This window comes from Acinonyx jubatus, chromosome E3 (genome assembly GCF_027475565.1).
Source record: "Acinonyx jubatus isolate Ajub_Pintada_27869175 chromosome E3, VMU_Ajub_asm_v1.0, whole genome shotgun sequence".
NCBI lineage: Eukaryota > Metazoa > Chordata > Mammalia > Carnivora > Felidae > Acinonyx > Acinonyx jubatus.
This window is the reverse complement of record NC_069398.1, coordinates 2,050,998-2,075,488: the sequence shown is the minus strand read 5'-3', so window position 1 is coordinate 2,075,488 and position 24,491 is coordinate 2,050,998. Positions and strand designations below refer to the sequence as shown.

Below are 24,491 nucleotides of genomic sequence, written 5' to 3'. Positions count from 1 at the left end.
CTGCTCAAACATTAAGTTTTCATAGGAACGCCCTGCATTTTGAAATAAAGAAAATGAAAAATTCACAATCTGGCAGAGCAGCTGGCTGCCTGTGTGAGGAAACACGGTAATTATGCTGACCCATTCATTATCGCTGGCTACGGTGCACAGTGAGTGAGACCAGATCCCTCTCAGCGACAAGCAGGTTTTACAATAATTCTTGGAGGATTTAGATGTTGAGATACAACATGAAACAGAAGCTCGACAGCACGAGCCGCTGAGGATATAGAGCCAGGAGTTCATTTGGACCCCCTCTGCTGCAGGGGGAAGATGTCTCTGCCGATGCAGGATAAGGTAGCTACAGGTCTTAATGCAAGGCTTTGGGGGTTTATCCAAGCAGGGCACACGAGAGGGATTCCTACTTGGTTAAAGGAACAGAGGAGGGAGAACACATCGACTCCTGGTTTAAAAATCACGTTTTTGGGAGGCCAAGTGCCCTGAGGCAAAATAAGGGGGTTCCACACTTCATGCTTTGGACCAGAGGCTTCATGGAGGAAGTATGAGTCTCCCAGTTGGAGGGTTTGCTCACCTCTCTCTTTTTTGTTACCAGTCTCAGGTTGCCAAGGGATCTCTTTACGAAGCCTCTAGTTAGTCATCACGATTAATGAACATTTCCGTCCTCTTTCCTTTCTTACTTTCCTCCCTTCTTATTCTGGTCCTCCTTTCTCCCCCCTCTCTTTGTTCTCTTCCTTCTTTCCTTCCTTCCCTCCTTCCTTCTTTTGTTTATGTTTTAATCTCCTTTGGAAGAAATCTGCCACAAAGCTCTCTAGGTCCACCAGCCATCAAGTGGCTTGGACTCTTGCTATTGCTAGAGTGTAAGTTCCATGAGGGCAGAGATCTCCCTATGTTCTGCTTATTGATTCAGAAGAGTACCCAGAGCACAGAGCAGGTGCCTGGATACCCTTTGGAGGAGGTGAACCAATGTTAGTGTCCCTCCTTCGGGGACAGTAGAGGCACTCCCTCTTCACCTTCTGCCTTCCCTGACACTGCCCTCCATACAAAGTGTCCTGCCCAGGATTTGCACATACACAGTGGGCAAAGGCCACAATAGGATCTTAGCCATGATTCCTATACAAGTAAGTTCTACATCCATACTTTACAGGTGCTGCACTGGCCCAGGAATGGCAACCACGCTTGGGACACGTGTGCTTCTGATTAAAAGGGAGAGGACTTAGATCAAAGTATTATGCTTGGAAGTCTTGCAAAACCTTCATTCACCGAAACTCGCTTTCACTGCTGTGCTGTGTCAGGAATGGGAGATCAGCTTCTTGTTCTGGAGAAAAGTGGAACTCAAATGCCACCCCCACACCACCCCCACCCCACCCCCCCCCACCAGCCTCCAGACAGGTGATACCCATTAAAAGGCCTGTGAGGTCAGGTTCCTTCCCTCACATAGCCCCAGATAGTCTCTCTGGCAACCCAACCAATCTGTCTCCAAGCGCAATCAATGTATGCAACAAGTAACAATGGAAAATAACATTCCTTCTACTCCCTAACTTCTCTCATTTGTAGCTGAGCCTTCAGGATTTCACCTCATCTCCAATAGAGGAGTCTCCCCCCACCCTCGTGCAGCTGGTTTAGGACTCTCGAGTGGCTCTCTTCTCTTTCCTCAGAGACAAATGGTCAATTCCAAGACAAATCCAACAACAGCTGATTTGTCTGTTTGCTTTCCTACCAGGTGCATTGGCTTGGAGGTGCTGGGACATGGTTAAATGCATATTTGAAGCAATTACCCAGACAGATGATTCAGGCAGAGATTAAGCAACAGTGAAATGGCTTTATCCTTGAACCACATAGAAAGAAGACATCTCAATTATGTGCTGACTTTGGCACGTGACACACCTATCGCTTGTTGAGTCAAAGTTATCACATTGTCTATCAATGCCCCAGTTTGGGAGTTTGGATCCAGTGAGTGGGTAATAAATGTTTAATAAATCTAACGCAAAATGCCAAATGGAAACTCACAATGTCCTCTCCATTTCTGGAACGGAGCAAATCATTGTTAATCAAAGCCGTAAACCTGTCACCCTGTCCCATGTTTGTAAAAGCCACTTTGTTAATTAAAGAACAACGTTAGAAAGAAAAGACACCAAATTATAGGCATTTCTAAATCCCTAATGCTGGAGTTTGATTTTTTTTCTAGTTGAACTTCCTTCCAGTTAATAAACATGTAAAGAGACCATCATTGGGCAACAATGGAAAGGATTCAGGTCGCTTTGTGGATACAGTATAAACCCTTAGCTGTTGGCATGAGGGAGACAAGGGAAGAGGGGAAAAAAACACAGGTTCATTATACTGGAAAGGTTCCCTCTTAAACCTTATCCAGCATGAATCAAAGTGAAAAATCTGGTATCACTGCAACGAAAATTGGATTTAGCTCATAAGCTAAAAATGAGTTTCTCTCAAAGAAAACAGGGCAAGAGCTTTTGGAGCAAATACCAATTGCACATCTTGTTGACATATCAACATTCCTAGCCTACCCACTCCCAACCTTCAGCTCGATTTATACCCAGAGCATATTTTGGGGGAGGTTAGTAGAATAACGCTCTCAGTTCTTGGGCATGAGGAGTTGTATACCATGGAACTCAATGGAATGGAAACTTTAGGGATGTAACAAGAGTCATGCTGTGATGTGCTCAAGTATCAAGGCAAATCAACATTTTTAAACGGAAGATGTGTGGGTGTATCAACCAGGCAAATGGGCCATTTACCAAAGTGTCAACTGCTTACTGCCTGTCTCCCATCGAAGACAAAGCCCCCACCTCCCACCTTCTCTGAGCTCTGCACTCCGTGTATTTACAGTGACAAACGTGTGTTCTCCCCCTCTGTCTCTTTTACGAATATGGTGCTTACCTTCGAAATAAACACAAATGAGATCATATCACCAGCCCAGAAATCCCCAAAGAAGAAACACAAAACCAGTGGAAAATACTTGAGGGTTATAAAGTGCATATTAAAGTTTTAGAGCTTTGGGAGAGATGGGAGCGTAGCAGATGCAAAAGCCAACAGGGGGTCAGATTCTGCATCAAAGCCATAAAAATATACAGCCGCCGTAATGGGCAATTATTCTTTGCATTTGTGCGCTGGTTTGAATTTGCATGAGGTTGCCAGATGCCCTGGAAAAGGTGTGCCATCAGAATGGAGAAGAGGGCTTTCTCTTTGTCCCTCTCTTCTCTCCCTTCGGACCAACATGCCACCTTTCCCCACCCTTTGAATGGTTTCAGACCGAGAGATGTCCGTGCTAATTTGGGGTTGAATTGTTCTGTGGGTAATTTATGCCAGGAAATGCTCACACGATTCTGGGGGTGCAGACATGCTTTCAACAGCAGGTTCACAGGTCTGCAGGATTACCCTTGGGGGGACTCCTGTTCCATGTGTTGGACCATAAATTAAGAAGTGGCATAGTAGGTAATATGCCGAGGTGAAATAAACAGCCAGCTATAGCTCAATTGTGGAGGCACAGCACTGTGTGATAAACATCACAATGAATAGTCAAGAAAAAAAAGCGATTATTTTTTCCAAATGACAGAAGTGTTTGCTTATTTTTTCAAAATGGATCTCAAACAAAAGTACATCAAATTGGCTTAAGACAGAATTTATACGCAACTAGGTCACTATCTTTCAATGACATTAAATGGGGAATTTAATATGAAGGAGCACATTTAGTTCCAGGTCAAAACAAAAATGGAAAGGCTCTCAATTTTGTCCAAATTCAGCAATTTCAAGGTTTGGGGAGAAAAAGGGGGTGTTCCACCCATTCAGTCATTTACAAAATGACCAGAATAGCCACTTAATTTGTTGGAATCTCTGATTCTCATAGTCTTGTCTATCTATCCCTGAAACACACATTTGGGATTGACTCTTGTTTCATTTCAAAATGCATGTTGATATTAAATACCGCTGTTTAGAAGTGAATAAATCCACATTTTGGACAAACAGTTCCTTACAGGACATCCTCATTTGAGATGCATTGAACAGGAAAACAAAAATTTCTAATTAATGTACAAGGCTAATCACCATTCCCCACATGGAAGAGTAATTTTTCACTGTTCATTTGCTGGGTTTAATCTCAAAACTGACATAACAGGAACGCAATGTCCTATAAATCTCCGCTCATTTGTTTCTTTAATATCCATATTCCATTGAACTACAGCTGCTTGTTGCCGCAGTCTATTACAACTTGCAAAAGTGTCGATAAAAATATTATGAAAGGCAAGATGTGTTTCTTCCTTGCTGCGCGTGCCATTTATTTGGGAAAAAGACAATAAATGGCTTGCGGATTGTCCCCCCAGCCTGCTGCTTGGTGGGTGATTAGTGATTAATTACCTGGCAGCAAATTGACATGGCAGGAGGAAATTGACACAGCCCTGATTAATTAACTTTTTATGGGTGGTAGTTACTCCCAAAACATTGCGCACCATAATTGAATCTCTTTACACGGCATCATGGTACAAAAGTTTTAGTCAGGTCCAAATTAGCCAGAAGTTTCTAGGCTGTTCTAGGTCTGATTAGGATGTGTCGAAGGAACTGGCAAGAACTTGAACTTGGAGAGAAAAAGGACATTAGTTGGAGGGAGAAAAGACAGTGCCACTGGACGGGCTGGACTGCCCGAGCTAAACGTATTGACCTAAATCTTTACTGTCTGAGGTTGCAATGCCGACTTTTCTGCCAGCCTCCCGTGGTTGCTGCTTCTCAGGGGCTTCTGCAGATTCTCTTTCCTTTGTCCTTTCCCATGGTTGACTTGATCCCCTCACTCAAATGTTGGCTCCAATGTCACTTCCTCCCCTAAGAGCTTCTCCCCAGTTCTTCAATGTCTCCCCGCTGCTGCTACGGTCACTACCCTTTTCTCTCCCCTTCACTCATCTGCCTCTTACCACCTCACTGGATGGCATCTCTCCATTGGGATGTCTTAAGGACTTATTTTGGTCAATGCTGTGACTCTGGAAACTACAGCATTCGCTGGCCTCGGGTAATTACTGAAATGTTTACTGAGAATCTTGTAAGACGGGCTCAGAATGCCATAACAGTTCAGCCACAGAGGGAAAATGGGGGACAGTCCTCGAACCTGTAAGAATGCTGCTCATGAGTGGTGCCTATTCTAAGAGAAAGTCTGGCTTAGTGAGAGAGAATATTACTGTCGAGGGACTCAACCTCACTTGAGAGAAGTCCAGACAATGCTAACTGGAAAAGTGCAAGTAAAGCCGTGATTACAGTTGACAAAAGTACAACATCCCATCCTCCATGATCAGACAGAGGAGATTCAACTGTAGGCTCTATCAGCTTCTATTTACTAACACTAGCCAACTGCCAGACCCAAAGGTTAACTCACTAAATCTTTGCGAAAGCACACATGCCGGGTGGAACTCCTACCTTCACTGTCCCGGGGAAAACAGGAAGTTGGAGAACAGCTCAGAAACCAATGCTCTGCACCCAAACAGCTGGACACTAGAGCCCAAGGTCTTATCTATTGTACAACAAGGCAACTAGGCAGCTGGGATCAAGGCATCCCATGTTGGCCCTGGGCAAAAACTTTGCACTCCCACTCTCTGCGTGCCCCCTAGGGGCTCTCAGTGTTTATTTCCCTCCTACAGCCTGTACAAGGGTTTCATCGTCTCCCTGTATCCATACCACGGCCAAGAAAAGCGGCCCCAATTCATCATGGACCGAGTTAATTTGCAGGGGAATCTGTTGACAAGCCTCCCTGAGACCTCAATATGCTCCTTGTTGGGGGCAGAGGGTGGCAGTAGGGGGAGGGCAGGTGCCATTTCTTCTGTTCTATATTTATGTTCTGAGATTTCAAGACACCTGGAAGGGCTTTGCTCCTTTTCTGCTAATTGGATACAGGCCACAGGGATCACTACTGATTTATGTTCCCGATAAGAGTCCAAGGCAAGCTGTTTTCCTTCTCCAGTGGGGTTGTGCTCCACATCTGGATGGGAGCCAGGGGAGCCACACACAATCCAAAAATATTGGGGAAATGGACTCTTCCAGTGATGGGAAGCTGTGGTATGTGAGCATGGTATTATATCCACAAACCTAACTACTGTCAAGACAATGAGCTCCTTTGACTAACTTCAACAAGAAATTTTCTCCACCATTTGAGAGCTTTGAATAAAAAACTCGCATAATATTTGGGAGTATTCCACTTGTTTTCTAAATATAAGCAATGTATTAATATTATTATCACTCATAACTCTGTCAGAAGTAGTCTCTTCCTTAGAAAAGAAATACACAGGTCGCCTAGCAATAAAAAACAAAGGAAACTAAATGCAATGAACACACAGAGATGATTTACTCTGAGCAGTGAATCTGGTGTTCCCAACGCAGAAATGCTTTCCAAATTAAAAACAAATTCAAAAAGCGGCAACAACAACAAAAACACCCCACACACAGCGCTCACGTGAATATTCTTTCATCGTTAGGTCTTTGAACGAGGACAGCAGCCTTCGTTTTAACTAATGGCCACATTATTCCCGCTTACCTCCCGAAGTTAGCTGTTGTCTCTTTTCTCCTGGGTTACAAATGGTCTGATTAATCCAACAGACATGTGTGGTGAATGCCATGGCTGCCGAATGCTCAGAGATAGGCTTTTACTGTGCAGAAGACGTATTTGTGATCTGTCTACTCACAGGTATTGACAATACCCCCCCGGGCAGGATTTCTGTAACATTTCATTCAGCAAAACGAGAATGAATCTCAATCTTGGGAGGCTTTAACTTGGCGGGACTGCAGAAGGCATTTGCAGAGGTGCTTTCTGTCATTTGAAGGAACACGGGAGACAAAGCCGTGAGATGCTGAGATCTATTTTAATTTGGATGAAGCAATTTGCCATAATCTGTTCGTTTGACAAAGCCTGTACCGGTGTCAATTTAGCTTTTATCAAGCAGCCAGAGGAAAAAAAGGCAAATAATTTATATAAATAATTACCTTATCGAGTGCGGATACACAGCAAAGTTTCAATTGTTAAATCATTCATGATCTGGCTAACAGGTGGCTGAAACAGCAAGCTCGGAGAATTGCCTCTCCAGGTAGGAAACAAGGCAAGTGAGATAAATTAGCTTCAGAGGCTGGATGGATTTCCCATGGTTCTCTGGGGCTGCTGCAGCTCCTGAACATGAAACTCTCAGACGGGGGTTGGCAGTGGTGCACAGGATGGGTACAAGACGCAAACGCACCGGTCACTTCACTTCCAGCCTGTATCTATCGCTGTGGGTACAGATGGTCGGCGTTTGGGCCATCTCATTTTGAGAGTCAGCTACCACACTTGGAAGGCTGAATCCCAATCCTTTGAGCCACTCCCCACACAAACCTTGAGGACAGGTGTCATCCGGACCTACGGATCATTTGCCTGAGCTGGAACCCACCCCAAACTCCCATCTAGAAGAGACCAAAGGAGAACCATTCAGAAATAGGTTGTCCAGTCACTAGGTTGATATAAACATTCCCAACTAGCTTAAAAGTCCCAAGAAGATGCCTTCTATGAAAGAAAGGCAAAGGGTAGACATCTGTTTGAGGAGCAGTCTGAATGGCTCTTTACACGAGGGTGCTCACAAGTGGGTAGGTATTGATGAGTATGTTCCTGGTAGTCAGCCTTGGCCACAGTCACACCACTGGTATACCATGACAATGGACACCCAACTCTGCCTGAATCCAGGTCTTGTCATTGAATACATTGTTGCTTAAGAATTCTGTAAAACCAGTACTAGGGATGAGGGTTTGCCAACAATAATAAACCTTTGGGAAATGCTTCTTCAACCCTAGTAGCAATTAACCAAGGGTGGGTATAATATATATCCTCGGGCAGGTGTGCCCATAGAAGTGGTTCTGGTATGTTTGTTTCTCTTTAACAAGCAATTAGGCATGACGATCCTATACTGCATGCAAAAACAAACAAACAAACAAAAAACCCAAGGAGACAGATTGAAAATATGTAGTGTGTTATTTGGTCCTAAAAACTGCACTTTGTAAACACTCCCCTCCCCAATTCTCCAGGAGCAATAAAATAGCTTCTGGCATGACAGTACTTTTACATCAATGAGAACATGATTTAAGAAAATGGTGTTTTTGGAGTGAAGCAGGTGTTTACATTACCGTGTTCAAATGAGCTGGGCAAGGCTCTTTTCCCTTCCACGGAGGCAAGCTCAGCTTCCCATCCTGACTCTCTGCACTGCACTGGGAAATGTGCTCTTTGAGGAGAAATAAGGCAAGGGGAGGAGGGGGCCACTTCTGTGGTTGGGCACATTTTGGTGCAAGAAGCACCAAGAACCCCCACCCCAGCGCTTGAATTACAGGTCACTGGACGTTCTTACTCCCACTTCTAATCAGTTCACTCCCAGCCGTGCAGACTTTGAGCTGACTTGGCTCAGTTTACAAAGCTGGGTCCCCTAGGAACACACACCTGCTACATTACATCAAGTGGTCCCCTTTATAGTCCAGGAATCAAAGAGGATCTTATTTTTGGCCCCTGAAATGTTCAGGTTCGGTCTGAACTCAGAATAGCTTTTTTCTCCCCCCCATTTTAAATCCACGTTAGTTTGAGAAAGCAAATGAAGTCCAGGTGAGTGCTCAAAAAAATTATTTTTTCTAAAATAAGGTTCTCAGCCCATTGAAGGATTTCTCTCTCATCCCTGCCAAGGATTACAGGAAGGTAGGCATGGCCCCAGAGTTAAATGCGGGAGCTGCACCAGGCAGTTTGTTGGTCTTACAAAAATGTGAGCATTAAAAAGTACTTTCTGTCAAGGCTGCCATAGGACTTGGGGTTTCTAGGGAGCTCCCCCAGAACAACTGCCTCACTGCCTTTCAGAAACATCTCGTCTCGGCCTCGTTCTCTGCCTGTGTACACACTGGAATCCCAGGGCAACGTAGTTTATTGTTTTAATATCTGTCTAACACAAAGCAAACCATCCTCTAGTGACTCCTTATCTGTCATATGTATTTCTGTGAAAGAAATATCAAGACAAATAAGATGTTTGGGGGCACACCACGGGATGGTAGTTTTTGCAATTGGCAGCCTTTTGCAGAAGCGAGACCCCCGTCTGCAAAAGACTAAAGCCACTATTCTGCATTGAGATTAATAACCAAAGTGCGAGGAGAGCTAGACGGCAGCCGCCTGAAATGTGGCTGCTTCTTTGCAGATTCTTTCCTGTAAACAACTGAGAATGTTCAACTAGTGGGCTTTCCCACCCACCCTGGAAATTGTTCTTTTTTTTGGTTTTGTTTTAAAGGGACAAAACAGTAACAACAAAGTGGTCTGGGTCAGGAGCTAACCCTGTTGGGGCAGTAGTGGGGCATGGATTGAAAATACAACTAAACCTGTTGAGGAAACCGGTGTCCAGGTGAAATAACTACATTAACATAGGAGCTAGCGAAAACCTGTTAAAAACAAGCTGTTCATGAATCAGAGCTGTGCCGAACCGTGGGAAGGCAGGGCTGATGGAACAAGGCAGAGGAGACCGTGCTTCAGCCACGGAGAGGCTGACTCTGGGATTTGGAAGGCAGAGGTGGGAGGTGGCAGCTGGCAGCTGTGGACAGTCACAGTTCACTAAGTCAGGACCTGTGCTGTGACTGAGTTGACAGGCAGGGCACGGCACATTAGGTGTCTCAAAGTCTCCACGTCCCTGGGTTCAATGAGGGAAATAGGATTTTAGCAGGCAAGTATGTCTATGTATAGGTGCTGGATGATGGTGAAACAGCAATATTTAACGGACCAAGAGGCACCAAAAAGCTATGTGAACAATGGATAAGTCTCCCATCAGGTATGGTCCCCAAATAACCCTGTAATTTGTTTGCAATTCTGAGACATTAGCATTACGTATCTATTATCTGTCTTGCCCACTAGAATGCAGCACTCGAGAGACTGACTTAGGGACGCCTTGTTCATGGAGTATTTATAGTGCCTGGAACTGTACCTGGAATACAGAAATAACTTGATAAAGACCATCAAAGAACTGATAAGTGAGTAAAGAATAGAAGGGATCATTTCAGAGATGATGACAGAGGGGACACAGGTATGTTGTCATCATAATGCTGAGCCACAGATGTCGAAGAAGCAAGGCACTGATTCCTGATTAGAAGGATCCACTCCACAGCACCTGTTCAACCAGAAGTTGTGGGAGGAGCCAGAAGCAGCCCAGGCAAATGATGAGGCATCCTAAGTTAATGGAGTCTCACTATGTATCCCAGGGAAACTGAGGCAGGTCTTGGAGAAAGCCAACAGCACCAAAATAATGCCTCCAAATCCACCTTTGTTTGTTGATGGTTATGAGGGCAAAACTAAGTCAATCCATGATCTAGACTGAATTCATGTATATATCTTACTGTGATGTATACCAAGAGAAGGGTATTCTGTTTATGTGCCCACTTTCCACTATTGGTTTTAAACTGTGATAGAATGGCAAAAATGCAAAAAGCTCAAGGGGGTACACACTGAAAAGGAGGTTCCTTTTTCTCTCCCTCCCCAAGTCCTGGTGTCCTGCCCTTTCAGGTAAGAATGTTAGCCTAACAAAGGGGTTGGTAAACTATGGGGCCCTCGGGGGCCACACAGGGCCCCAAGACCACTTTGGTCAATAAAGGGTTAATGGAAGCACAGCCAGACCTATTCATCTATGTACCGTCTGTGGCTACTTTCAAGCTATAGATAGAGTTGAGTACTTGCCAAGAGAAAGCAGACGGCCCATAAGGCTGGAAATATTTACTCTCTGGCCTTTGGAAGAATAATTTTGCCAACCCTGGCCGGACGCATCGGACGGGAAAGAAATGTCTCTGTAGCAACCCAGGGATGGGAAAAAGGAAGCACAAGGTTGGCCTGAATGCTGAAGCTGGACAGCTGCCTAGAAGCTGCACTTGACCACTCCCTTCTCAGACATTTCCAGGAGGGGAGCATGTGGCCTCTTCCATCCCCCACCCCGAACGCGTGGGTAAATTTAGACACTAGTAAAGATGGAAGGCTTGGGGTGGAGTTAGGCTGGGTTTGAAGGTGATCTGGTTGGGGCATCTTAAACAAATTTCTCAATCCTTCTAATCCTAAATTTTCTCAAAAGAAAAGGGACATAAAAATCACACTGATTTCATAGTTTTCTTGTGAGGATTAAAGGAGAAGGTTCATGTGAAGAGCTTAGCTGAATGCCTGACATATAGTAAGTGCAAAGTAACTCTTACTCAATATTAGTATTGTTACCATTATTTTTTTATTATTAGTTCAGGGCTGGAACAAGATTAAAGCCAGTTAGGTGCTCATCTTGGTGCAAAATATAAGGGGAGGTGGCTCCAGTAATCAGGATAAATCATATTTCACTGTAATTTTTTAAAAAATTAAATTTTTATTAAAAAAATCCATGATGAAAAGACTCTCAAACTTTAAAAAAAGATGTGCTATCCTGAGCATATGGGACCCTAAGGTTAAAAAAAAAAATCAATAATACTCATCTTGCCTTCATGGAAAATTTTGATATTTTGCTCATTGTTGATTTTTTCCATTAACTTCAACTTTTAAAAATATTGCATTAGAATATTATTTATCTTGGCTATTGAGTTTTTTTGGCACCTCTTTAAATTTTGTCTGAAGTGAGTCCCTCTCTTGTGTCACCCTCATCCCGGTTCAGATTATTCTTCCTTTTAAGTGATTCCTCCAGAAAATATTAGTAAAGACCTTTCCAGAGCCCCACAAGGCTGAGATACTAGAGACAGAGAAAGAACACATGGGTTTTTAAACCAGTTTGTCAGTATCACAGTGACCCGTACGTGTACTTTCCATCAACTGTACTCAGTCTAATGACATTTTCTGTGTTGGGCAGAAGAAAGAGGAAGCCATAAATTAATTTAGGCTGTTACTTCAATTACAGAAACCAATGGAAGTTCTATCAATTACTTAAAAGTAGAAGAGAGCAGGCCTGATTTATGTATGTTTCTGCCACTTAAATCATTGCTTTATGAATTCCACACAATTACTTCCATAAAATCTGCAATCAATACATCAATTAAAACCATGCTACCACCGCTTGCCCTTGAGTTTCATAAAAGTGAATAAATGAGGAAGTGATTTTGCATTTTGATAACATTTAGCATCCAGAGACTGTGGTATCAGATTCTGCCCCCCCCCCACCCCCCCCACTATGGTCAGGTGTAAAAATTTCAGGGGGAGTTAACAGTCATCTAGCCATCTTCCTTTGCCTTTAGGATTTGTTCCTCATATGGATCTAAAGTTCATCTGTGGTTTCCATGTCGCTGTGCGAAAATGCACTTGTTTGCATTGATAAGCACACGGAACCACCCGCAGATTGAGGCTGGAAGATGTTTCTCTGTTGACAAATAAAACTGGTATCTCTGCTACTTGCTATGGACCAAATAGTATCCACCCCCCCACCTCCCCCCAAAAAGTTGTATGTTGAAGGTCTAATCCCCAAAGTGATGCTATTTAGGGAGGAGACCTTTGGTTGGTAATTAGGTTGAGATAAAATTATGAGGTGGGGCCCTCATGAAGGGATTAGTGTCCTTATAATAAGCGACACCTGATGGCTTGCTCTCTCTGCCGTGTAAGGACATAGTGAAAAGGTGAACATTCATGAGCCAGAAAGAGAAGGGTCATCAGGAATGACCCTTGCCAGGACCCTGATCTCACATTTTCAGCCTCAAAAACTATGACAAAATAAATTTCTGTTGTCTAAGGTCCCCCAGTCTACAGTATTCAGTTATGGCAGCCTGAGAAAACTAGTAAGAGTGCCGAACAATACCCACACCGGACACGGATTTTGTAACCAAAGGTGGGATCTAAAGCTGATAGAAGATGATACCGATATAGTTGCCCATGTATTTAATAACGTATAGTGGAACCTAAGCAAGATCCAATGCCCCAGAAAGGAATATGTTTGCAATACTGTGCGATTCCTAGGTTATTCTCCCTGATGAATAATTCTCTCTCAATGGGAATTACAGATAAACTCATAAGAACCCAGAAGAGAAAGGGGCAGATGTATACTGGAAATCTACAAGAGGTAATGTCCACGAGATGATTAATGTGGTGAATCTGACGCTCCTCATGAGGAGAAAGGCAAATGGAAACAAGAATAAACTGAGAGGCGATTTTTCACCCAACCAATTTTCAACATTAAAAAGAGCACAGGTGGAGCCAAGATGGTGGAACAGAATGGAAGTTTTTTTGTTTTTGTTTTTGCTTCTTGCATCCATGAAATACAGCAAGATCAACACTAAACCATCCTGCACACCTAGAACACTGATTTGAGGATTAACACAACAATCTGCACAATCTGAACCACAGAACTCAGCAGGTACATGGCACGGAGAGGTGAGCTGGGGGAGAGAGAAGCCGGCAGAGGGCAGGGAGCTATTTTTGTTTGCACAGAGAGGACAGAGACAGGGAAGAATTTGGGAAAAACACCTCCCCGCCGCGCAAAAAAAAAAAAGCAGCTGGAGAGACAGGAAAAGTGGAAACAGCCGCAGGGACTGAACTAAAAAGGGAGGGAGGAGAAAGGAGAGGGTTTAAATTCCGTTAAGACTCTGTAAACGGGGAGCGCAGAGTCTGAAACTCCTCGCCTCCATACCTGGCGGTGCTCTGGTGGGAAGGGCGAAACCTGGGGCCGGATGCGTGTTGTGATTTTGCATGATCCCTCCAACGCTGCCGCTACACGAGATCGCGTGAACCTTCCCTGGGGCGGGCTGGCGTCCAGCCGCAGTCTCTGGCGACGGCAGCAGCAGAGTCCCGCGAACGTTCCCGGGTGAGGCCGGCACCCGGCCATTGCTCGGGGAGACCCTCCCGCAGAGGATCTGAGCGGGTCTGAGCGGCGGTCTGAGCAACCCCTCACTTCGGAGGGATCAGGAAGCACAGCCGCGACGGAGATAAAACTCAGGAGGTGCCGCCTGGCAACCTGACGGCTTGGTCACGGACAGTGTAAAAGCGGGAGGTGAGGAAGCCCGAGACAAAGGTCGGGAGCGTGATTGCTGGTCGGGAGAGCAGCTACACTGCTACACTGGTTAGTTGTGCGACGCCATGGTCACTATTCCTGCGCATGCGCATACACACCTACAAGCGTCACAACACTCCACCCCGGTAAGTTGGGCAGCGCCATCTAGTGGAGAACGGAGCCGTTACACTAAGCCCCGCCCAACCAGTCCAACCTCCTTCAGGAACACAAGTCTCTCTGCCTGCTTTAGTGTACTGACTATAAAGTGCTTCATAGTTTGACTTCTAGGGGAAACCGAAGTAATTTCAATCGTATTTCAGTCTGTTTGCTGGTCCATCTATTCGATTTCCTTTTTTTTCATTTCTTTTTCTTGAATACAGAGAGAGAAAAAATTTATTTTTCTTTTCAATTCTTATTAAAAATATTTTTTTGTTTTCTACTATATTTTTTTACTTTGTTGTAAATTTTTCAAATTCTATTTTACTTCCATCATTTCACTTTATTCTATTTCATTGTATTCATTTTCTCAAATTTTCCAGTTTTCCTCCCCCCCTTTAATCTATCAAGCTCCTTTCAATAACCACACCAAAACACACCTAGAATCTAGCATCATTTATTTGATTTGTGTGTGTGTTGTTTTTAATTTTTTAATTTTAACTTTTTTTTTACCTTATCAATTCCTTTTCTTCCTTCAGAATGATGAAATGAAGGAATTCACACCAAAAGAAAGAGCAAAAAGAAATGACAGCCAGGGACTTAATCAACACAGATACAAGCAAGATGTCTGAACCAGAATTTAGAAACACGATAATAAGAATACTAGCTAGTGTCGAAAAGAGATTAGAATCCTTCTCTGCAGAGATAAAAGAAGTAAAAACTAGTCAGGATGAAATAAAAAATTCTATAACTGAGCTGCAATCTCAAATGGATGCCACAGTGGCAAGGATGGATGAGGCAGAACAGCCTCTCCTTATGGAGAATAATGAAGCGAAAAAAAGAGAGAAACTAAGGCAAAAGAGCATGATTCAAGAATTAGAGAAATCAGTGACTCATAAAAAGGAACAACATCAGAATCACAGGGGGTCCCAGAAGATGAAGACACAAAAATGGGTACAAGGGTTATGTGAGCAAATAATACTGGAAAACTTTCCTAACCTGGGGAAAGACACAGACATCACAATCCAGGAAGCACAGAGGACTCCCGTAAGATTCAACAAAAAACAACCATCAGTAAGGCATAGCATTGTCAAATTCACAACATACTCAGGCAAGGAAAGAATCATGAAAGCAGCAAGGGAAAAAAAGTCCTTAACCTACAAGGGAAGACATATCAGGTTTGCAGCCGACCTATCCACAGAAGCTTGGCAGGTCAGAAAGGAGTGGCAAGATATATTCAATGAACTGAATTGAAAAATATGAAGCCAATAATTCTTTATCCAGCAAGGCTGTCATTCAAAATAGAAGGAGAGAGGGGCGCCTGGGTGGCTCAGTCGATAAGCATCCAAATTCAGCTCAGGTCATGATCTCGTGGTTCATGAGTTCTGGCCCTGCATCGGGCTCTGTGCTGACAGCTCAGAGCCTAGAGCCTGCTTCAGATTCTGTGTCTCCCTCTCTCTCTGCTCCTCTCCCACTCAGACTCTGTCTCGCTCTCAAAAATAAATAAACATTTAAAAAAATTTAAAAAAAATAGGAGAGATTAAAAGTTTCCCAGAAAAACAAAAATTAAAGGAGTTCGTGACCATTAAACCAGTCCTGCAAGAAATTTTAGGGGGACTCTCTGAGAGGGGAGACAAGATTACAGAAATACATACATACATACATACATAAATATATAAATACATAAATACCAAAAGCAACAGAGTAGCAAGAATCAGAGAACACCAACAGAAACCCCAACTCTACAAGAAACATAATGGCAATAAAATCCTATCTTTCAGTACTCACTCTAAAAGTCAATGGACTAAATCCTCCAATCAAAAGACATATGGTAACAGAATGGATAAGAAAACAAGATCCATCTATATGCTGTTTACAAGAGACCCACTTGAGACCTAAAGACACCTTCAGATTGACAGTAAGGGGATGGAGAACCACCTACCGTGCTAATGGTTGAGAAAAAAAGCTGGCATAGCCATACTTATATCAGACAATTGAGACTTTAAAGACTATAACAAGAGATGAAGAAGGGCCTTATATCATAATTAAGGGGTCTATCCACCAAGAAGGCCTAACAATTGTAACCATTTATGCTCCAAATGTGAAAACACCCAAATCTATAAATCAATTAATCACAAATATAAGGAAACTCATTGATAATAATACCGTAATAGTAGGGGACTTCAACACCCCACAGATCATCTAATCAGGAAATGATGTTTTTGAATGACACCCTGGACCAGAGGGACTTAACAGATACATTCAGAATATTTTATCCTACAGCAGCAGAATATACATTCTTCTCCAGTGCACATGGAACATTCTCCAGAATAGATTACATACGAGGACACAAATCAGCCCTCCACAAGTACAAAAAGATCAAGATCATACCGTGCATATTTTCAGACCACATCACTGTGAAACTCAAAATTAACCCCAAGAAAAAATTTGGAAATGTAACAAATACTTGGAGACCGAAGAACATTCTACTAAAGAATGAATGGGCTAACAATAAGTTACAAAGGAAATTAAAAAGCACATGGAAGTCAATGAAAATAACACCACAGCCCAAAACCTCTGGGATGCAGCAAAGGTGGTCATAAGGGAGGGAAGTATATAGCAATCTAGGCCTTCCTTAAGAAGGGAGAAAGGTCTCAGATACACAACCTAACCCTACACCTTAAAGAAGTGGAAAAAGAACAGCAAATAAAACCCAAAACCAGCAGAAGACAGGGAATAATAAAGATTAGAGCAGAAATCAATGCAACTGAAGCCAAAAAACCACAGTAGAACAGATCAATGAAACTAGAAGCTGGTTCTTTTAAAGTATCAAAATGGATAAACCACTAGCCAGTTGGATAAAGGGGGAAAAAAGGGAAAGGACCCAAAGAAGTAAAATCAAGAATGAAAGAGGAGACATCACAACCAACACAGCAGAAATAAAAACAATAAGAGAATATTATGAGCAATTATACGCCAATGGGATGGGCAATCAGGAAGAAATGGACAAATTCCTAGAAACATATACACTACAAAAACAAACAGGAAGAAACAGAAAATTTGAACAGACCCATAACCAGTAAAGAAATTGAATTAGTAATCAAAAATCTCCCCAAAAACAAGAGTCCAGGGCCAGATGGCTTTCCAGGAGATTTCTACCAAACATTTAAGGAAGAGTTAACACCTGCTCTCTTGAAGCTGTCCCAAAAAATAGAAATGGAAGGAAAACTTCCAAACTCTTTCTATGAAGCCAGCATTACCTTGATTCCAAAACCAGACCCCACTAAAATGGAGAGCTATAGACTAATTTCCCTGATAAACATGGATGCAAAAATGAACAAGATATTAGCCAACCAGATCCAACAATACATTAAAAATATTATTCACCACGACCAAGTGGGGTTTATACCTGGAATGCAGGACTGGTTCAATATCTGCAAAACAATCAGTGTGATTCATCACATCAATAAAAGAAAGGAGAAGAACCACATGATCCTCTCAATAGACGCAGAGTAAACATTTGACAAAATATAGCACCCTTTCTTGATAAAAACTCTTAAGAATGTAGAGACAGAAGGATCATACCTCGAGATAATAACAGCCATATATGAGAGACCCAATGCTAATGTCATCCTCAATGGGGAAAAACCGAGAGCTTTCCCCCTAAGGTCAAGAACAAGACAGGGATGTCCACTCTTGCCACTGTTATTCAATATATTATTGGAAGTCTTAGCCTCTTCAATCAGACAACACAAAGAAATAAAAGGCATCCAAATCTACCAGGAGGAGGTCAAACTTTCACTCTTTGCAGATGACACAATACTGTATATGGAAAACGCAAAAGATTCCATCTAAAAACTCTTGGAATTGATCCATGAATTCAGCAATGTGGCAGGATATAAAATCAATGCACAGAAATCGATTGCATTCCTATACACCAACAATGAAGCAACAGAAAAAGAAATTAAGGAATTGATCCCATTTACAATTGCACAAAAAACCATGAAATACCTAGGAATAAATCTAACCAAAGAGGTGAAAAATCTATACACTGAAAACTATAGCAAGCTTATGAAAGAAATTGAAGGAGACACACACACAAAAAAGAAAAATATTTCATGCTCCTGGATAGGAAGAACAAATATTGTTAAAATGTCAATACTACCCAAAGCAATCTACATATTCAATGCAATCCCTATCAAAATAACACCAGCATTCTTCACAGAACTACAACAAACAATCCTAAAATTTGTATGGAACCAGGAAAGACCCTGAATAGCCAAAGCAATCCTGAAAAAGAAAACCAAAGTAGAAGGCATCACAATCCCAGACTTCAAGCTGTATTACAAAGCTGTCATCAGCAAGACAATACGGTACTGGCAGAAGAACAGACACTCAGATCAATGGAACAGAATAGAGAACCCAGAAATGGACCCACAAACATATGGCCAACCAATCTTTGAAAAAGCAGGAAAGAATATCCAATCAAATAAAGACAGTCTCTTCAGCAAGTGGTGCTGGGGAAACTGGACAGCAACATGCAGAAGAATGAACCTGGACCACTTTCTTACACCATACACAAAAATAAACTCAAACTGGATGAAAGACCTAAATGTAAGACAGAACGGCATCAAAATCCTCGAGGAGAAAGCAGGCAAAACCCTCTTTGATCTTGGCCGCAGCAACTTCTTACTCAACATGTCTCCAGAGACAAGGGAAACAAAAGCAAAAATGAACTACTGGGACCTCATCAAAATAAAAAGCTTCTGCACAGTGAAGGAAACAATCAGCAAAACTAAAAGGCAACCGACAGAATGAGAGAAGATATTTTCAAATGATGTATCAGATAAAGGGTTAGTATCCGATATCTATAATGAACTTATCAAACTCAATACCCAAAAAACAAATAATCCAGTGAAGAAATGGGCAAAAGACATGAATAGACACTTCTCCAAAGAAGACATCCAGATGGCCAACCGACACATGAAAAAATGCTGAATGTCACTCATCATCACGGAAATACAAACCAAAACCACAATAAGATACCACCTTACACCCGTCAGAATGGCTCACATTAACAAGTCAGGCAACAACAGATGTTGGCGAGGATGTGGAGAAAGAGGATCTCTTTTGCATTGTTGGTGGGAATGCAAGCTGGTAGAGCCACTCTGGAAAACAGTATGGAGGTTCCTCAAAACGCTAAAAATAGAACTACCTTACAACCCAGCAATGGCACTACTAGGTATTTATCCAAGGGATACAGGTGTGCTGTTTTGAAAGAACACACGCACCCCAATGTTTATAGCAGCACTATCAACAATAGCCAAAGTATGGAAAGAGCCCAAATGTCCATCGATGATGAATGGATAAAGAAGATGTGGTATATGGGGCACCTGGCTGGCTCAGTCGGTTGAGTGCCTGACTTCAGCTGAGGTCATGATCTGGCGGTGAGTTCAAGCCCTACATCAGGCTTTGTGCTGACAGCTCAGAGCCTGGAGCCTCCTTCAGATTCTGTGTCTCCTCCTCTCTCTTCCCCTACCCCTCCTCTCTCTCTCTCTCATTCTCTCTCTCTCTCAAAAATAAATAAATATTAAAAAAAAAAACTTTAAAAAAGAAGACGTGGTATATATACACAATGGAGTATTACTTGGCAATCAAAAAGAATGAAATCTTGCCATTTGCAACTACGTGGATGGAACTAGAGGGGATTATGCTAAGTGAAATTAGAGGAAGACAAATACCATATGACTTCACTCCTATGAGGACTTTAAGAGACAAAACAGATGAACATAAGGGAAGTGAAGCAAAAATAATATAAAAACAGGGAGGGGGACAAAACCTAAGAGACTCTTAAATATGGAGAACAATATGGAGGGTTACTGGAGGGGCTGTGGGAGGGGGGATGGGCTACATGGGTAAGGAATCTATTTGTGAAATCATTGGTGCACTGTATGCTAACTAACTTGGATGTAAATTAAAGAATAAATAAATAAATTAAAAAAAAAAAGAATGTTGGGATGGAACCACCAATCCCAGGTTTGGGAAGCTGGATGTGGGATCAGAAGCACTTGTATGTCAGGGCACATGTGAGGATATTTGCTGCAGGCAGAAGTGGTGTGTGGAATGACTGTGGCCAGAGAACCACTCAATGAGCATTCACACATGGGACAGCATGAAAACAGCCAGACAGCTGAATGGGAGGTAGTCACAAAATACGATTAATACGTGTAATGTGCCCATAACATGTAGGTGTACAGACCCCTCTGTAGAAAAGCAAACAACTAACACCTCCATTCCATGTGTGTTTGTCCTTCTTTGCATCCTATTATGGAGAAAACGTGTTAAGAGATTTTCCAGGCAACCAACAGGGGGTTGCTTTCACGTTGTATGTTTTGGGATAAAATGGGGATATTATTACCACATCATTCCACACATATGTGAGTGTGTGTGTTTATTAGCATGCTTCTCCAATTACAGTGAGCACACATCACATTTGTCATTCAAAGTCTATTCATGAAATTGTAAAGAAAAAAAAACAAAGTGGGTAACATTGACCTACTACTTCTTATAGAAATAAGGGCCCGTGACAGCTGGCTTTGCTAATCCAAATGAGAAAGTGACTTTGCCATTTATGAAACCTTGGATCTACCTCTTGATATTTCAAATAATAAAAAGGGGAGGTAATGTTCTAATTTGGAAGAGAGGTAACAGTTTCTCTCCTTTCCTATTTTTGCCCAGAGTCATTTCGGATAGTATGCAGGCGCTGTATGCAAACAGCGCTGATCATAAAGCTGGTGACGCTCCCCGAGGCAGGAGCCTCCAGACCACTGGCCCCAGGGCTGCGTGGGCAGTGAGCAAGCCCACCAGCCCTGCCCCCGCTTTCAACAAACCTCGCCGTTGAGGGGTTGGTTGTGGGCTATGCAAAGCAACCACAAGGCAATTAAATTAATTAAAATTAGTTCAGAACTAACAAATCAGCTCATTGAATTCCTTTAATTTACTTGATGAAAAGTTAATGTTTTAAGACAAAAATATTAATATTAAATGTTTTCCACTTGGTACAAGGTGATCTTCCCTAATTCTCAGGAGTTTTTGCCTTGACTTCATTTGTCTGCCAGAAAGTAGGCTCACTTTACAGTCTGGATGCTAGTGGTTCATCAGAACATGTGAGAGACTGTGTGATGTTTCATGATACAACTTGAATTGGGTTTTCACACCAGGATAAAGGTCAGGATGAGGAGGAAAAACTGGGATCAGTTAGGAATCTGTAGGATTAGGTTCTAATGACACAGAGCCATGAGTGGAAATCTCTCTCTAAATGCTTTCACGGCCTGGGTCATATTAGGATGATTCACTTAAGTAGGTGGAAAACCCATTATGCAAAAGTGCATCTTAAAAAACAGATAACCTCAAGTAGGAATTATTTTCATTACAGAGGAATTCAGCAGGGTTCCTTTAAAAACCATCTCCCCTACTGCATTTAAGGGTGTTATTTACAGATGATTAGCTATTTGGCTAGGCAGAGGGGCAATTTAAGTCTAAAACATCCAAGGCCAGTTAAAGATCCATGGGGGGAAAGACACCACAAACTCAGGAGTAATCATGGAAATCAGTGAACACACAGGATCCAATTTACCAAACTGTAATTTATACACACCTTTCTTCAAGAGTACAATTCTTAGATAGCCATGAGAAATATATACATTTTCAGGTTAAAAAGCAGGTGTCTCCTATAAGACTTCTGAGAAGTAAGGGACCCTCAGCTTTTGGGAAGAAGGCTGGATGGATTCTTAGACAAAAAGAGGCCACACCATTCGGACCCCAAAGACAAGAGATGTGGCTCTCGGCCATGTGTATGTCAGAGCCAGAGAGGATATGAACTTCATGTGGCCATGTGCATGCCCCTGGTGTGTGTGTGTGCATGACATAGAGAGATAGAGAGACAGAGGGCAAGCAAAAATGGCCCTTTACATGCTAGCAGGATTTTGTTTATAGAACATAGGGTGTGAATTTGCTCTATAGCCTTCACCTTAATCTGGAAGAGAAAATCCAGATGTTATACAGAAGCCAGACAACTTGCACACAGTCGAGTCCTCAAAGGTGTGGCTCACTTGGACAACTAAGGCAGAGGACCTGAGCAATGTGTCTCAGGGAGGAATGGATTATCTTGGCATTCAGGACTGTGGCCTCAAGATGGAAACAATCTACAGTCCCTCTGGTGACCCACGTGGGGAAGCAGAAGGCTCATGTAGTTGTCTGTCCTTACGAAACACTAACTGAGCTTGTCTGTCTGGGTACTGTTGCTTAAGGGATAGACAAGTGAAGATTCTTATTGTAAGAAATTAGTTTTTGCTTTGTTATGGGGTAGGAGGAGCAGCTATTTATTAGTGGTTGTTTCCTTAGCACTACTCTGTACAAGGACATTTCTTTAATATTTCTGAAAAATTCCTAACCAACCTAAGTGCCCAACCCTGAAGGGGGGGGGCAGATTAAAATATAATATCATGAAATGATAGAATATTATGAGGCCATTAACATATTTTCAGAAAGTGCACATGACATGATAATAAATGAAAAAAATAGGATGAAAAATGTGTAGGTACTATGATTGATTATGCAATTTAAAAGTGAAGGGTATTGGACACACATTATATAGTTTCTATCATTATTATAAATTTTTACTTCTAAAGTCAGGAAAAAAATGTATAAACCGTGAAGTGATATTACCATTTTGTATTTTCAATAATTAAACGGACCCTTTATATCTGAGATCAACACACCTTTTCTGTAAAGTGCTAGAAAGACAATATGTCAGGCTTCACGGACCATCTCTGTCTCTGTCACACGTTGTCTTATGCTTTTGTTTTGTTTCTATAATCCGTTGAAAAATCTAAGACTCATTCATAGTTCACAAGCTTTACAAAAACAGGCTGTGGGCTGTGGGTTGGATTTGGCCCCTAGGCTGCAGTTTGCCGACCCCTGCTTCAGATGACATTGTTTCCTCTGTATAATTCCCCCACTTTAAATATGAAGAATTTGTGACATCTTTCCATGTTTGACATTTATGACACACAATTTCCCTAAAGCTGCCTTAGAAGACCTACCAATTCAAACCAGCCAACTTGGAATTCATTTGTTTTGTTCACTTCTGAACAGGGAACTGAAACGGAAATGTGTATTTCATATGATCACTGAAAGCCATGCTTTCCAATATGGTAGCCATTAGCCCCATGTGGCTAATTAGACTAACATTAATTAAAACTTAATTAAATAAAAAATTCAATGCCTGTGTTCCACGAGTCCACGTACTGGACAGTGCAGATAAGGAACATTTAATGTTAGTTCTATAGGACAATGATGTTACAAAAAACAAAACAAACCAACACTCTGGAATCCAACCATGGTAAGTTTTGAATCACCAACATTCCTTCTGAAAAGAATATTTATAGAGGAGGTGGGGGATAGGGACAATGGAATGATGATGATATTTAGGGTCAAAGGGAGTCATAAAAGCAGTCAAACGCTGAATAATTTCCCAGCCTCCAAAAACCAATCTACCACATTGTGTCTGTGTGATCCTGGGTTATCACTCCGTCGTGGTGCCCTCCACTCCTCCGCTGTAAAACAAACATTATAATACCTACCTGGTGCAGACTTCAAGGATGAAACAAGGTTCACATGTGAAAATGTGTACTAGTGTCCTAATTCTATGAGATAACATGCACACACATTTACACCGCCCAAAGGGGGCAACTTCCATACATTTAGAAAGAACCACTTCTTGCCAGTATGTTTAGATTCTTGTATCTCAGGGACACAGAAAGATACCCGGAATTTAATGAGTGCCCACACTGTTATTGAAGATACGAGGCTGGTTGGGAGGAACACAGGCTTCCCCTACAACCTGGTACCTTCAGAAACTCTCGGGTTTGTCACAGGCATGTTTCTGGCTCCGGGTGACTGCTTCTAACCTGTGCCCCACAGCAAAGAGTTCGGTTTTTGTGAGCCTTCGGGAATTGAGATGCTTGACTGGCACTCTGGGAGGACTCCTCTCTGTCTCATCTTCACGTGATCATCGTGTGCCTCTTGCCTCTGCTTTCCACCGTCCCTCTTCTCTAACTGGCTTCTAGCAGCCCACCTTCCCCTGTCCCCACACTCACTTTTGAGCACTGATCCCAAAGAGGACCTGTTTGGCAGTTAAGGGGATTTCATCACCCATGAAATACATGAGAAAGTCTCAGCTGTGGCCAGGGGTCTTTTTGAGGAGAAGCAAACCAGCTCGGGTAACCATGATGGAATCCATGAGAACTGTAATTCTTCAACCTGTTCTAGGAACTGGGGTGGGGGTGGGGCATTCTCCACCCTGGAGCATCCATCCCA

The 24,491-nt window shown here is 42.4% G+C and overlaps 1 protein-coding gene across 45 annotated transcripts in view; it reads right to left on the bottom strand.

The window, feature by feature from the left end:
* RBFOX1 (RNA binding fox-1 homolog 1) overlaps positions 1–24,491 on the bottom strand; it is a 2,045,752-nt gene that overhangs the window by 58,529 nt on the left and 1,962,732 nt on the right. The gene's annotated exons all lie outside the window — the stretch shown is intronic.